The sequence below is a fragment of the Pinus tabuliformis genome, chromosome J, assembly GCF_031772625.1.
Source record: "Pinus tabuliformis cultivar Carrire ecotype Pingquan chromosome J, CPIR1, whole genome shotgun sequence".
Lineage (NCBI taxonomy): Eukaryota > Viridiplantae > Streptophyta > Pinopsida > Pinales > Pinaceae > Pinus > Pinus tabuliformis.
In genome coordinates, this window is record NC_142295.1 from 1,515,999,229 (window position 1) to 1,516,015,321 (window position 16,093).

A 16,093-nucleotide genomic window follows, 5' to 3' on the forward strand; every position below is an offset into this window, starting at 1 on the left:
TCATCCATTTCATGTCTCGCCTGCCTAAGTTCCGATTTTATAAACAAATGTCCCTCCAGTATTCCATGATCATCGCTGGTGATTCATCCTTATTGTGTCATAATAACCACTTCCTTCTTAACTGTCATTTCATAATATCTCCTGTCATCATGGTGGTAACCCATCGCCTCATCGTAGAGGATCTCACACGCTCTCCCCACAGACTGCATTCCGCACTCAAGTGCCAACACTTCCCAATAGAGAAGGCAGAATGATTGCCACCATGGAACCAATCCCTGGTATCCGATGGCCATTATGGAATTGATCCCTTGTGCTAGATCAATTATCACAATGATCATCCAGCGGTAGTTAAATAAAGAACACTTGAAGACAGAGGCTGAGAATTGATTTGAGTCTGGCAGCGTAAATTGCAGTTGAACCATAGGTGCCATGGGATCAGAAAGACATGAACCAACCTTCGTTCAGTTCTTGCACAGCCCATAGTATGAGCAGTGTAAAGGAAGCCTGGAAGAAAAAGGTTGGATGCCTTTTCTCTAGAAGTTCCAAGGCTATAACGACCAAGTAGAACCCACATTTTCTAAGAGATTCGATGGTAAAAATGCCCAATTTTGCAATTTGAGCTTTAAAATCACAGAGGAATCAATTCGTAAGGCCACAGGTCTATCCGCTGATGGTGAGAAATTCTTCAAAGGCGACCAGTTGGAAATACCGAATTGCACAGGGTTCTTAAAGCCAGCTTACAAGTCAATTAGTTGGACAAAGGGGGTGCTTCATAATTGCATAGAAGAGCGATGGTATCCACTCCTAACCATGTTACAACGTTTTGTAACCTATGAAGGGAGGTTCACTATGGTCTTCCTTTATCACATTTAGCTCCTGGTTCACTTCACAGAGGGTAAGCATCTTAATATCCCTCATTTCCTAAGGTTGAGCTTGCGCAAAATGGCTAAGGGAATACAGTCACAGGGCAAAAAGCCCAACATGACATTATATCACCACAGTTTGGTCAAGATTTTGTTGGTTGCTGAGCTGAGGCAACGTAAGCAATCATGGGAGGACTTCATCATAGAAGCATTCCCTGGACAGGAGACACAAATGAAGGGCAGGCAGCGTATAGTGGGCAGATCCCTCAAAATTAAAGAAGCCACTTCCCCATCAAGGTCTGTATCTATGCCTACCCATTCTCCTACCCCTATTTCTACACCCCCTCCTATGGCTGTAGATCGTGTGAAGGATGGCACATGAAACGTTCTGAAGGAGACCCCCACAAGCTCATCACGAAAGAGGAAAGGTGATCAGGTAGAACCCATCCAATCAGTCCAAAGCCCCATGATACAGAGCGATGCTCTAGTCTCCCCAGAGAAACCCCCCTTCAATCTTAAAAACATCACTTCGAAGCCGAAGCATCGTAGACCCTCCTTTCCCTGTAACACTCCCCCGATTGCTGTGGCCGAAACTTCGGCTCAAGGACGTTGATGAACCCGTAGTATGGGCTACACACTGCAGACCATGGTTAAAGGAACTAGCTCAGTCCATGTCCATGTTTTGTCCTCCCACAATGATAGTCTTCCGTAGTCATAATTGTCCATATAAGAGGAGGTCACGGCTCCAATGTAGCTCCAAATCCTAGAGGATATTGCACGGGATGTGGAGGATTTCTCTCCTACTAAACCAACAACGGGCAAGAACGCTGCAAAGCCTACCTCACATCAGTTACCTTCTAAGAAGCAGAAGGGAAAATCACCAAGAGGGAGTGCTTCATAGCAATCAACAATGCCGACTAAGAGTCATACACTGGATGTAGAGGAAAATTTTAAAATCAAGCTTGTGAAGTTGCAGAAGACAATTACTAAATTGAGAGAGTATGCACACAAATATAAGGTTTTGTTTCAATTTGTGAAGGACATAAACCAACAAGTCTGAGATTCGAATATGAAGCTATATGCACAGAATGATGCCTTGGTACGCAAAAATAAGCACCTCTTATGTTGGAAGGCAACTCAGAATAAACTTGTGAAACGATTGAACACTAAGGGACTAGCATTGCAATTCCAGAAGTGTTCGCCACAGATTGGAAAAGCGATAGAAGTCATCATCAAGACTGCTAGTCTGTGACAACAGTCTCCTTCAGTGGCACAGTTCCTTTTTTTTGGATGCATGAGGACATGTATCAGGCTAGGCATGGGAGGATGTTGATCCTCAGTTTTGTTCTTATTACTGTTGGATTTAATTCCCCATTTTTCCCCTTTTTGTTACCATGGAACCCATTTCTCTACTAAATCACTATCCTAATCCTATCTCTACTCTCCACTTGAGGTAAACCTTCTCATGGTTGCACTTAGCTAATTATTGGTAGATTTAAGTAAATAGAAGTGGCATATTCTCAAACTAACTTATTACTATTATCTAGTGTAGACTCTCAGCAGAATGTGCAGGTCGATCCCCAGAAGGAGCAGTTGATGCATGAAGACCTTCTACTTTGGTACTCAAGGGCTATATGCAGATGGGTGCTCAAGTAATGAAATGGATAAGGTTGCAGCATGTTCTGGAAGATGAGAGGGCGCAACCACAAGTATCACGCATCATGATCCTGAGATCCTCGTTCGATTTACTTTGATTGCAGCATATACAAAATTGGGAATTGGTTACGAATGGATAGACCAGTTCGAGATGCCTGTTTGAACCAACTCACCTGAAAGGAGTAATGCGGATTCACTCGTTATTTTTAGTTTATGTTTAACTATTAGTAAATGCCTATAAAGGTGATTGAATGTATATGTAAAGGGGGTAGACCGTAGCACTGTGGCACTAAACTTATGGAGCAATTTTTATGTATGATCAAGCCATTTTGAATACAATTGTAATGCTATTGTTCTGAAGTGATTCCCAAATGCGTTGATGGAATGAAGTCTATGTGTTAATTGCGCATCAAATTGTTTAAACTACTATAAGTTATCCAACCCCAGGTGTGGCCGGGCCCACCCATCTGGGATTGTTTGTATTTTGAAACAGCAGTGGCACTACAACCTTAGATTTGCTTAAATCTCCTTTTCATTTACAGTTATGTGTGTGAATTATTGATTGGTTGATTTATTATTGGTTACACTTGCAGAGTGTTTGTCATTTCCTAAGTTGCAATTAAATTTCAGTGTGATATCGCACCCTTCGAACAAGAGCCATCCCATCATTTGATACCTTCGCTTGGAACACACTGTATAGTCATCAATATGTTTGGATTGTCACCCATAGTGAATGTCTGAGTCCTTAATATTTTGAGTAGTTATAGATGGAGAATGAATTCGATTGAATTAGACAGGCTTCATCCCCTTCCCTCAAATTAACCTTTGTTTTATTGACAAGAACATATTTAAGTTAATCATTACATAGGAATTTGAGCATGAAACTAGCTGGATCATTCGAAAGACTTAATGAACTCAATCGAATTGTTGAATTGATGGTTTGAATATGAGAATGTCTAGGTTGCACAAATAATTAATTGACTTGTTTTATTGCAGATTGATGCATTGTAAACTGGTATAAACATTACAGGGACGTTTCCAAGAGAACCATTCCATAGTTGCCATTTATCTTCTCTGTTCATTTAATTGTTAGCACCAGTAGTAAATTGAAACGATCTTCCTCACTTTTGTGCAAAAAGGTAGTCTCCTTTGAATGAATTCTTTCTTAGTTCATATATTCGGGTGTTTACTCCATGAATAAATCATTGTTATGACTTATAGCAGCAAGAGGTAGGGATTTATTTGATTATAGAATTAGGTATAGTCTTAGGATTGATAGTTGAGCATTGAGTGAGATAGGTATCATAGTTGCTTTCTTTTATTAGAATTCTGTAAGTGATCCATTGAATACAAACAACAAGATAAAGCAGAACAGAGTAATTCTTCCAATCAGTACTTGAACCCTAAACTACGATTTGAACATAAACCCTTAAGTACAGAATAATTGGTTGATTGAAGCATTAACAAGATAGATCACTTGTTGAATTCGTAATTGGATTGTTATAGAATAGTTATCATTATCTGCTCTGGTAACGAATGATTATGGCATCAATAGTTTAATAAGTCGAGTGGCGATCATCATAGGGTTGTTTGATTTCTTTCAAAGAATTATCATTTGCTTGTTGAAAACGATTGAGTGATTTTTCATATAGAGTCTAGTACTAGCATGCACAATTTGATTAGGGTTTGGTGTGAATAGAAGTTCATTTTTACTAGGGATACTCAGTCAAGTGTAGATTTGAATCCTGTACAGAAATTACCTGCATATGAATTCTAAAACATAGAAAACAAATAATGCGAGATCATAACACATAAAACACATATACGCAGAGATTTTCCCCTGGATCCCAAAACTGAGACTACCAGCTTGATTTTTAATTATGTTCCTTTCAATGTTATAATACATATTTATACATGCCGAAGCATCCAATACCATGGACCGAAAACCATCGCGTCCAAAAAACATGTGTGAAAATCATGCACAAAACCACAGGTGGGTCCACCCAACCTAACATAGGGTCCAAAACCAAAATTTTCTGGGGCACTGCCCTAGACCCCATAAAGTGGGGTTACGGGTGCCCCTCAAACCCCCTGTTAACTACATGGAAAGAATATAACACAACCCAACATTCTCCCACTTGTTGTTTTCTTTCCACAGGGGGCCACAAGAGAGCTTATTAATTTTTCCAGCCCTGAAATACCCATTGTCTCTCTGCACCAAGAGAACTTCATAGAGCTCACAGATTTTGTCAATGCATCTATAGTATTCTTCAAAGTGTCCACCTTTACCAGCAACACCTTTTTGTCTTCTATCATATCCCTCACAAAGTGATACTGAACATCAATGTGCTTTGTCTTTGAATGATATGCGGGGTTCTTTTCCAAGAAAATTGCACTTTGGCTATCACAGTCTATCCTTATAGCTTCCTGTACTAACCCCATACTTGAACACAATATCTGCAACCAAACTGCTTCCTTGCTTGCATGAGTGGCTGCCATGTATTCTGCCTCTGTAGTTGATAGTGCCACTACAGATTGATTCTTACTCATCCAACTGACTGCAACTCCAAATAGGTTAAACACATACCCACTTGTAGATATTGTTTGATCCAGATCTCCAGCCCATTCTGCATCAACAAAGCCACGAATATCCAACACTCTATCCAATCCTCATCTTCCTTGGTAGCACAGACCATAATCACTAGTGCCACGCAAATACTTGAAAACCCGCTTCACTGTTGTCCAATGCTCCTTTCCTGGTTTTGACATAAACCTACTCAATACTCCCATTGCATGTGCAATGTATGGTCTAGTACAGACCATTGCATACATTAGGCTACGGACTGCACTTGCATATGGAACACGGGACATGTCCTCTTCCTCTTCTTGTGTCTTGTGACATTGTTTAGCAGATAATCTCATACCTACAGGAATAGGAGCCTTCACCGGTTTACTATCCTGCATATTAAAAATCTGTAGTATTGTCTTGACATACTTCCTCTGGTTTAACAAGAGCTTCCTCTTTGCCCGATCTCTTTTAATTTCCATTCCCAAAATATAGTTTGCAGCACCAAGATATTTCATGTCGAATTTGGAGGACAATTGGGTCTTCAAATCCTGGATAATTTCTTTGTCATTTCCAACCAGCAACATATCATCCAAATACAAGACCAGATAAATAACATGGTCACCAATTAATTTAAAATACACACGGTGATCTGCTTTGCTTCTGGTGAGGCCAAGTCCCCATATAAATGTATCAAATTTATGATACCACATCCTTGGTGACTGTTTTAACCCATATAGAGACTTCTTTAACTTACATACCAGTTCTTTCTTACCCTTCACCGCAAAGCCTTCAAGTTGCTTCATGTAGATCTCCTCTTCCAAATCCCCGTGAAGAAATGTTGTCTTCACATCCATCTGTTCTACCTCAAAATCAAAAGCAACAGCAACAGATAAAAGTAATCTAATAGAAGTTACCTTGGAAACAAGAGAAAAAATATCACCAAAATCAATTCCCGGCACCTGGGAATAACCTTTTTCTACCAACCGAGCTATGTATTTCTCCACTTTTCCTTTTGCATTTGTCTTTTTTTTGAACACCCATTTGCTGCCAATGGGTTTCCTTGCAGCCGGCAACTCCACCAGATCCCAAGCCTCATTTTTGTGAAAGAGTTCATTTCATCAACCATGGCCTCTTTCCAGAGTTTTCCATCCTTTGAATCCATTGCTTCCTTCATAGTTCTGGGATCATCATCAGTAACACACAAAGCAAAATTTGAACAAAAAGAAGATGGACTATACCTTTCTGGCTGCCTTCTTTCTCGAACTGATCTTCTCATAGTCAGAGTTTGTGGCTCTTCATCTTCTGATTCCTCCTCTGTTGTAGAGTCTGATTCTTCCTCCTTTAGCTCACACTCTATCTTCTCAGGTTCCTTTGGTTGGACTTCATGTTTAATAACATCTTTCACCTCTTTGAACACCACATCTTGGCTGTACATAACCTTCCTTTTTACTGGGTTCCAAAGCTTATAACCCTTTAAACCATCCTTATACCCAATAAAGATGCACTTTTCAAATTTACTATCCAACTTGGTTCGTTTCTCCTTTGGAACATGTGCATATGCATCACATCCAAATACCCTCAGATGTAAAAGAGAGGGTTTCTTACCAGTCCATACCTCTTGTGGAGTCTTATCCTCCAACGCTGATGAAGGTGACCTGTTGACCAGGTAACATGCAGTATCCACCGCCTCTGCCCAGAATTCCTATCCTAACCCGACATCACTGAGCATGCTTCTTACCCTTTCCATCAAAGTTTTATTCATTCTTTCTGCAACTCCATTTTGCTGAGGTGTATATGGAATAGTCTTTTGCTGTGCTATACCAAATTTCTTACATAATTCTTCAAATTCCTTACTGCAAAACTCTCCACCGTTATTTGTCCCCAGCACCTTTATCTTCTTCTCTGTCTGGTTTTCCACCAGAGTCTTAAATTCTTTAAACCTGTCAAAGACTTTAGATTTCTTCTTAAGGAAATATATCCATGTATTCCTTGAGAAGTCATCTATAAATGATAAATAGTACATAGACTTACCCAGTGATGGAACCTTCATAGGTCCAAACACATCACTGTGCACAAGTTCTAATATCGGTTTCGCCCTCTTACTACCAGAGGGGAAACACACCCGATTCTGCTTCCCATATACACAGTGTTCACAGAAATCAAAATCCAGAGAGCTATTACTTATACCTTCTACCATACCTTTACCATGAAGTATCCGAAGGCCCTTTTCTCCAATATGTCCAAGCCTTTGATGCCATAGCATGGTCTTCTCTCTAGAGACTACTAGATTTTCTGCTCCACTTTCAAGAACCACAGAACTATTGCACCCATCAATAATAGTGCTACCTTGCAGCTTGTACAGAGTTCCAATCCGAACTCCCCACATCAATACCAGTGCTCCCCGAACCATCTTGTAGGTATTCTTCTTGAACACTGTTTTTACACCTGCATCATCCAGCTTACTAATAGAAATCGGATTTCTGGCTAATGCAGGAATATGCAGAACACCCGAAAGTGTTCTAACCCTTCCACGTTGTAGCTTGAACTCTACTTTTCCATGACCAATGATTCTAGCCTTCCTATCATCCCCCAAGAAGACATCACCACCATCATATTTCTCATACTCACAGAACCACTCTCTATGGGGAGTGAAGTGAAAGGATGCACCTGAGTCAATCAACCATGCCTTATGATCTACATGTGTACTTGAAGAAGCCAAGTACACATCCCCACCTTCATCTGAGGTAGTTTTCACCTCTGTAGAAGGAGCCTCATCAGATCCCTTTCCTTTGTCAGGAGCTTTAGATTTACAATCCTTTTTGAAGTGGCCTTCCTTTCCGCATTTCCAGCACACCACCTTTACAGGTTTTCCTAGAGATTTAGATCTCCCTCTAGATTTAGATCTCCCACTCGATGACTTATTTTTGTTTCTGTTATGGGTCCACCCTCGTACAGAAAAGGCATCACCATTTTGGCTCTCCATATTTTTTCGTCTCATCTCCTCCATCAACAAGGATGAGACTATTTCATCAAAATACAAGGTAGTTGCATTGCTACCTATTGCAATAACCAGATGATCCGACGAATCTGGTAGAGAACAAAACAAACTGATGCACTTATCTTCATCTGAAAATTTAATATCAACAGATGCTAATTGACTTACCACAGTATTAAATGCGTTCAGATGCTCTGTCACCGAATCTCCATCTTTCATCCTCAGGTTATACATCTTTTTCCATTGGAACAGTTTATTCACCAGAGACTTAGATTGGTACAAAGTCCCTAACTTGTCCCACAAAGCCTTCGCCGTAGCTTCCCCTGATACATTCAGCAATAATGAATCGGAGACACATAATCGTATTATGCTCTTTGCCTCCCAATCCAACTTCTTCCATTCTTCATCGGACACTCTCGTTGGTTTAGTACTCAGATCTACCGTGATCCACTGGTCTTTATCCACTAACAGATCCTCCATATTGAGTTTCCACAACTCAAAACTCTGACCATTAAATTTCTCGATCTCTATCTTTCCAATGCTCACCATCTTCTTTCACCACCAGAATCGATCTCGCAGATCTCCCACTGAACAGGGTCTACCACAGGCCTGAGCGAAACCCCTCAGCAACAAAGGCGTCCCCTTGAAGCCCAAACTTCTTCGATACCAAATGTAGGTTTTAACCCCGTAAATAAATTACCTGCATACGAATTCTAAAACACAGAAAACAAATAATGCAAGAGCAGAACACATAAAACACATATACACAGAGATTTTCCCCTAGATCCCAAAACCGAGACTACCAGCTTGATTTTTCATTATGTTCCTTTCAATGTTATAATACATATTTATACATGCTGAAGTATCCAATACCATGGACCGAAAACCATCGTGTCCAAAAAACATGTGCGAAAATCATGCACAAAACCATAGGTGGGTCCACCCAACCTAACATAGGGTCTAAAACCAAAATTTTCCGGGGCGCTACCCCGGACCCAATAAAGTGGGGTTAGGGTGCCCCTCAAACCCCTTATTAACTACGTGGAAAGAATATAACACAACCCAACATGATCATCATAGGGTTGTTTGATTTCATTCAAATAATTATCATTTGCTTGTTGAAAACGATTGAGTGATTTTTCATATAGAGTCTGGTACCAACATGCACAATTTGATTAAAGTTTGGTGTGAATAGAAGTTCATTTTTACTAGGGATACTCAGTTAAGTGTAGATTTGAATATTAGGATTTGTGAAGATTTTAGGTAAAATTTGATTGTTGGGTTTTCTCATTAGATGATAAGATTTGCAAGTATTTCTTTCATAAATCATTAATAAGGAAAATATTAAACTCTGATATATCCTGAACAGAGGATGTGCAAGGAAATTCATGCTTACGAACCTTGGGTTGACAATTAATCTTAAGGGATTTAATCTGATAAATTAATCACTCAACAAACCCCACTAGATTTTCCCCCATCCACTCCAATCACCGGAGCGCATCTTCCTCTTAAGGAACTAGGCATTCCTAATGAGGTTGAGGAGGAAGTGCTATACCTAACCAGGCTTACCTTTGATCAATTCAATTTCAAGATATTGCAAGAAAGAAGGAAATATTATGCTAGGAACCCTAAGGAGCCTTTGTCCATGACCACAGAGAAGGAAATCGTCCTAGATACTACAGTAAACCCTGAGATGATCTCCTCGACCGAGACCACTTTTGTGACCACAACTGAGCTGAATGTATGGAGAATGAGTAAGAAAATTGAAGAACTCCAAATCAAGCTCTATGCATCTGAATAAAGAGCCTCCATAGTAGAAGAATATAGAAAGAATCTAGAAGAAGAGAATGTAACACTTCACTTAGATCACTCAAACATGAAGGAATTACAGGACACAATCAAGGAAGAGGTTGAAACCCTGAGAGGATCCATGGCAGTGGTTTATGAAGAGATGTCAAAGATGCATCATATTGTGGCCCCTATCCTAGCCAAACAAGCCAACATGAAAGAAAAATTCTCCATGCTGAAAGAGGTCGTTACAACTCTAGAAAATATTCATGAGTGGACAAACAAGTATCCAGAGGCATCAACGGTTCTTCGAAAGAAATATTGGATCACCACCCAGAACGATAAATTCTAGCTACGCATTAAGATCCAATCATGGAATAAGCTAGCTAGAGATGTTGACAAGGTTCTTACTTCTTACAAGCATCTTTTGAGTGGATTGGAGTCAGTAATTGATAACCATGGGTTCGTTCTATTGGGGCAGTTGGAGAAGTGAGGAATGTTGAAATATGGAAACAAGAATATTCCAATTTAATTTGTCCTTGAATTAAATTGTGAACTAAAATCGAATTTAACAGCTACTTGGAAATAATTAATTAATTTATTTCAAATTAATTAGTTGGAGAAATTCAAGTTAGAAGTTTTTTTGAAGTCATGCAAGAGTTATCCCTTAAATTTAGGAGATAATATTGAGTTATATTTGAGTTGTAATTAGTTAACTCAGTTACTGAGTTAAGTCGAGTTAAATTAGTTCCAAAATTATTGAGGAACTAATGGTGAGTTAATAGTGAGTTGATGCATGCATGCACGCAACTAGTGCTACTCTAGTTAACTGAAGATTCCTTCATCAGAAGGTCATGCATGTCTAGTATGAGAAAGACCCAGTTGAGATTAAAGTCAAGGAAAATGTATATCAGTTGCATGTGTTTTCTCAAATAGAAAACTCATACATGTAGTCAAGGATTTAATCCTTGAGGATTGCATAGTTTTGGAGGTTATCATCCAATTGGTAGATGAGTTTTCCACTTGGTAACAGGAAATCATCCACAAGGAACAACGCAAGGAAATAGGAGCTTGGAGGGTAGAGAGGAAGGCTAGAGAGAAGCCAAGATTTCCTGTGAGCATCTGTGAGGATTTTACTGAGAGATGGCTAGCTGTGAGAGCTAAGGTTTTGTATAATTCCTATGTATTTCCACCATGTATGATAATACAATAATGTGGGGTTTTTAGCTGAGGCTTCCCCAAAGTATTTTCATGTGTATTGTGCCATTGATTCTTCTTCTTCTGGTTATATTGTTTAGCTCAATATTTAAGCTTCCACAAATTGATAGTATAAGTAGGTTATAGTATTCTGCCCTAATTTATATTGCATTATCAGGTTAACCTACATCAGAGTTTAATACATGGTATCAGAGCTAGATTTGTAGAAATTCCTACATGGTAACAAAGCTAGATTTGTAGAAATTTTCTACATGGTATCGAAGCTCTGAATAGTATACTGAGAAGAGAATTCGAATTTTGAAGTTCGGCGTTGCAGGTGCAAATTGAATTCATATCATACTTCAAGGTTAGCCAATGACGTTCTATGGCTTGAGACTCGAGTATGCCTTGGAAGGTAGCTCGAATTACATAGCATGGAAAGATAGAATGGAGGCTGTATTAGAAGACAATGGCTTGAAGGAATTCATTGATCAAGAAATCGCAAAGCCAGCTTCAACTAATGCATAAGATTTGGCTAAGTGGAAGAAGTGTGTGGTGAAGGCAAGACAGATCATCCTTGAGGGAGTTCGAGACCATATTGTCTCGACTCTCCATGGGAAGGATACGCCATTTTCAATGTGGAAGACATTGAAGGACCTCTACCAAAATAGTAGCAACCAGAGGAAATTGGCACTCAAGGATAAGCTTCGAAGAATCAAGATGGAGAAGGGCGATACTATTTCCACATATCTGAAAAAGCTCACTTCCTGTAGAGATGAGCTTGCCAGTGTGGGAATAACTACTTCGGATGATGATATGGTGAGCCTCGCTCTCCTTTGCCTTCCAAAGAGTTAGAATAGCTACCAGGACTCTATGAATGGAAGGGAGAAACTGTTGGATTGGGAACGACTGTGGTCGGATCTTATGCAGGAGGAGATCAGGAGGAGCACACGAGATGGTTCTTCATCCAAGAATGATGATGAAGAAAATCTATCCTTAGCAAGTAAGGCAAGGAAAGGGAAGGGGAAGTGATGTAGGAGCATCTGGACTTAGCCAGCAATGTGATGGTTTGTTCACATGTTGTGGCTAAATGAGTTGAATTTCACTGACCTGAGTGGTCAAAAGTCAGTTTTGGTAGAGAGGGTTGGATCTCTCAAAGATGAGCTTTACTTCATTATTGTAATAATTAGAAAATTGTCTTATTTTAGACTAAGGGATAAGTTGTTAGCATAGGTGTGTAATAGAGCTTAAAAATAGAGATTTGATTGTTAGATTGATTAAAATAGAGATCGAGTTGTTAGTGCAGTTAGAATAGGATTTGACTCATAAAAGAGAAAAAAATGTAATGGAAAGGGATTAGCTGAGATGATTGAGAATTGAGTGAGAGGCGAGAGTTTGAGTGATAGATAGGGATTTGAGATTGAGACAGAGGTCAGAAAAATTGTTGTAATTGAGCCGAGAGGGCCAAGACTCTGTAACTTCTATTATATTGAAGAATTTGATTTGGTGTGCATTTGTGTGTTAATCCTGGTGAAAACTCTCGTTTACGTCTGTGTATCTGCATTCTGAATGTAACTGGGTATTTTCTTTACTTTCACACTTTAAACGTAAATCTCAGTATTTCTGTGTTTTTCACTAAATCACAGTCATTTATTGTTAAGGGGTAATCTTGGAGTTAAGCATTAAAACATTGATTAAGCACTTTATTTAAGTTTGCTTTAATGCACATGGTTATATTGTAAAAGCGGTTTTAATCAGCAAAGGTCGTTATCGGGTGGAAGAAAAGATATAAGTGGTATTTTGGGGTAGTCTCCTGATTCCATTAACCAAGCAACACGTAGCACTCTAGTGGAGAGAGAAAACTGCTTTATCGGGCGGGTAATCCCCATGCAAGTGGCTCACCCAATATTCCTATTAGCCGTTGGATCAGGAGCACTTGGATCTACAGTGAAGAATCAATGGATTGTTTTGTTGATCAGGTTGAGTGATGATCATTAGATCTGGAGAGAGGAGATCAACAACGTAGAGTGATCACTGAGTTGTTTTGTTGATCGGGTTGAGTGAGGAATGTTAGATCTGGAGAGAGGAGATCAACGTCGTAGAAGTGAAGTGCCTGTTTCTAAAGGGAATTCAACGTGGGATTGACATTTTTAGGAGAAAAGCAGGACCCTCAAGATAAAGTAAGCCACGTTATAAAGTCTGCTTGAATGCATCTAGTTGGTTATAAAGTAACCAATAGACTATTTTAAAGACTACCACCTTGTTTTCATCAGCCTCCTGCGTCATTTTGGTATCAGAGCACAGAGATTGAGTTGACTGCAGTTGATCCAAATGGATCCAAGAACACTCTCTAAGTCTTGAAAACTCTTAAATCGTTTAAAAGAAAAAAAATCGCATGAGAAAACCTTTCAGAATGGCGGAAAAACGCTATCGGGAGGCAAAAACAAGAGAAAACTGTGAAAAAATAGAGTATTGGAGGTGTGAACAATGAATGCACAGTAGCCATCAGATCTAGCCGATCAACAGTCCAGATCTGATCGGCAATCGCAATCGGCACAGGCAGACAGCGGATATCGGTGCTTAACATATATGTGTAATGATGGCGATCGACGGAGTCAACGAGGACAGTCGATCAAGCGCGTAGATCGACGACCCACGTTGCATCGCAACATCACAATCAGCAACCACAACAGAGCAGTTAGAACGACTTGGGGCATGAGAGATATGAGATTGTGATTAATTGCATCGCGATATCGCAATAGGAGAAATATTATGGAGCGGGGCCTATACACATACATATATTCAATATGATGAACCAGATCCGATGGCTATATAAACATTATTGCATTGATTTTGAGGTCCCCCAAAAGGCATTTTTTAATGTATTTTCACATATTTCGTTACTTAATGAAATACAAAGAAACAACACCGATGCAATAAGACCCGGACCCAAAAGGGTTCGTGAAGGGAAATGTATATTGTTTCAAGTCCGGAGGAAAGCCATTTTTACGTTATTTTCACGATTTTAACGTATTTTTAAAAGATACACAACAGCAAGGCCGAAGTGACTTGCAATAGCAATGAGGATCGACCTGATATAGGAATAGACTAGAAATAAGCAGTGTTTTGGTGAAATTTCATAGTGTTACGGCGTTTCACTGTACAAAAGAGAAAACGATCCTTTTTGGGCATTCCAAAGGATTTCAGAGGTCCGATAACCATTCCGTTATAGTACAGGTGGCCACCATCCTTAGAAGCATTTAGCAATGATTGCTAACACTTAGAAAGGTGTTTGAGCAGACAGAGGATGGGGAGAATGAAAACCGAGGAGCTGAAACGAACAGGCAGCGCAGTTTTTCTTTAAAGCCATAGAAAATAGAACATAGGGAGACAGTTGCGAGAGAGAGCTAAGACAAATACAGAGAGTGATTCAGAGAGTCTGTGTACTCAGAGAAAGCTTGAGAGGTTCAAGCAAACTCTTACTATTATATCTGTTGTGTATTGAGTCTCAAATTGAGCTCATACTGTTGTAAAAACTCTGCTTGAAGACATAATAGAGAGGCCACCACTGAAGGCTGGACCAGGAGATGTAGCCCAGGAGTATTGGGTGAACTCCTTATTAAACTTGTTGTGTTTTTATGTGTTTGTCTATTATAGTCTTTTACTACTTCATAGTCTATGTATTTCGCAATCTAATCGATCCATTGCATAAAATAACATAGGCAAATCCATGCACATGAGTCTGTAATACCTTATTAATTGTCTTAGATCTCATTATCAGATCAAGTGGTATCAGAGCTTTAGGTTTACTAAGGTTAGACAAGCTTGTGCTAGATTGGTGAATGATAACTAGGTCAAAGCTCAAAGTAGGAGAAGGAGAACTGGTTGAAACTAACCTAGAAATTGGTAGAGTCTATCCTAGGAGGAAAATGGTAGAAGAAAATCCCTTGGAATCAGACTCTCAGTTCATGGACAGTTTCATGACCATGAGAGCCATGGTAGAAGAAATGTATCGAGAATTTAAGAAAGGTCAAAGTGAAGATTCTTCAACCTCCAAACAAAACAAAGGAATAAAAGAATCTCTTTTAGATGGCCATTCTGAAGGCAAAGGGAAAGGAAAAGAGGCTCCTCTATCCACACCTCCAGATAGCCTTGAAAATAAAAAGAAGAAGACATCTTTGATTAAATTAGATGTTAAATTTGATTTACCAATATATGATGGAGAATTAAATGGATAGAAGCTAGATAAATGGATTAGACAGATTGATTTGTATTGCAGGGTGCAGAGCATTGATTCAGACAGGAGTAAAATTCAGCTGGCCAACCTACGCCTTGGAGGAACTGCCTTGGTATGGTGGGAAGATGGGACACAAGTTGACTTGAAGAATCATGGTAAAATTCTTTCTGTCTAGAGTGAATTTGTTTCTACAATTAAAAAACAATTCTATCCACTAGCATATATGCAACAAGCTATGATGAGTTGGCAAAATCTGCGCAATTAAAGGGGAAAAGTGTACAAAGCTACACCCAAGAATTTAGAAAAAAAGCTTTGATTCTAGGCATTTCTTTAGACTCACCTGAAACTTTGCTGAAGTATATAGGTGGTCTACACAGTTATTTGACGCACACCATTCTCATGTTTAACCCTACTAGCATAGATGAGGTATCTGTTCAGGCTACCCATCTAGAGGCTAGAGGCAAGAAAGTGAACCCAGAGATTGGGGGATCATCAAAACCAACTGCAAGCAAGAACAAGGAAAAGAGGAAGCAGAAATGGAAAGAGAGGAAGGAAAATGCTATACAAAAGGCCAAATCTTCATGCACTCACTGCAAGAAGGATGGACATGATGATGAGCATTGCTTGTCTTTGCATTCAGACCTGAAACCCAAGAAGTTCGATGGCAAGAAGAAGAAGACTGTTGCTTCTATACAGAAATATTTGGGGTTAGACTCAGGTGATGAAACAAAAATCGTAGCCACATGTATAAAAGGTAAAGATTCTGAAGCATCTACTAGCAATTCTAC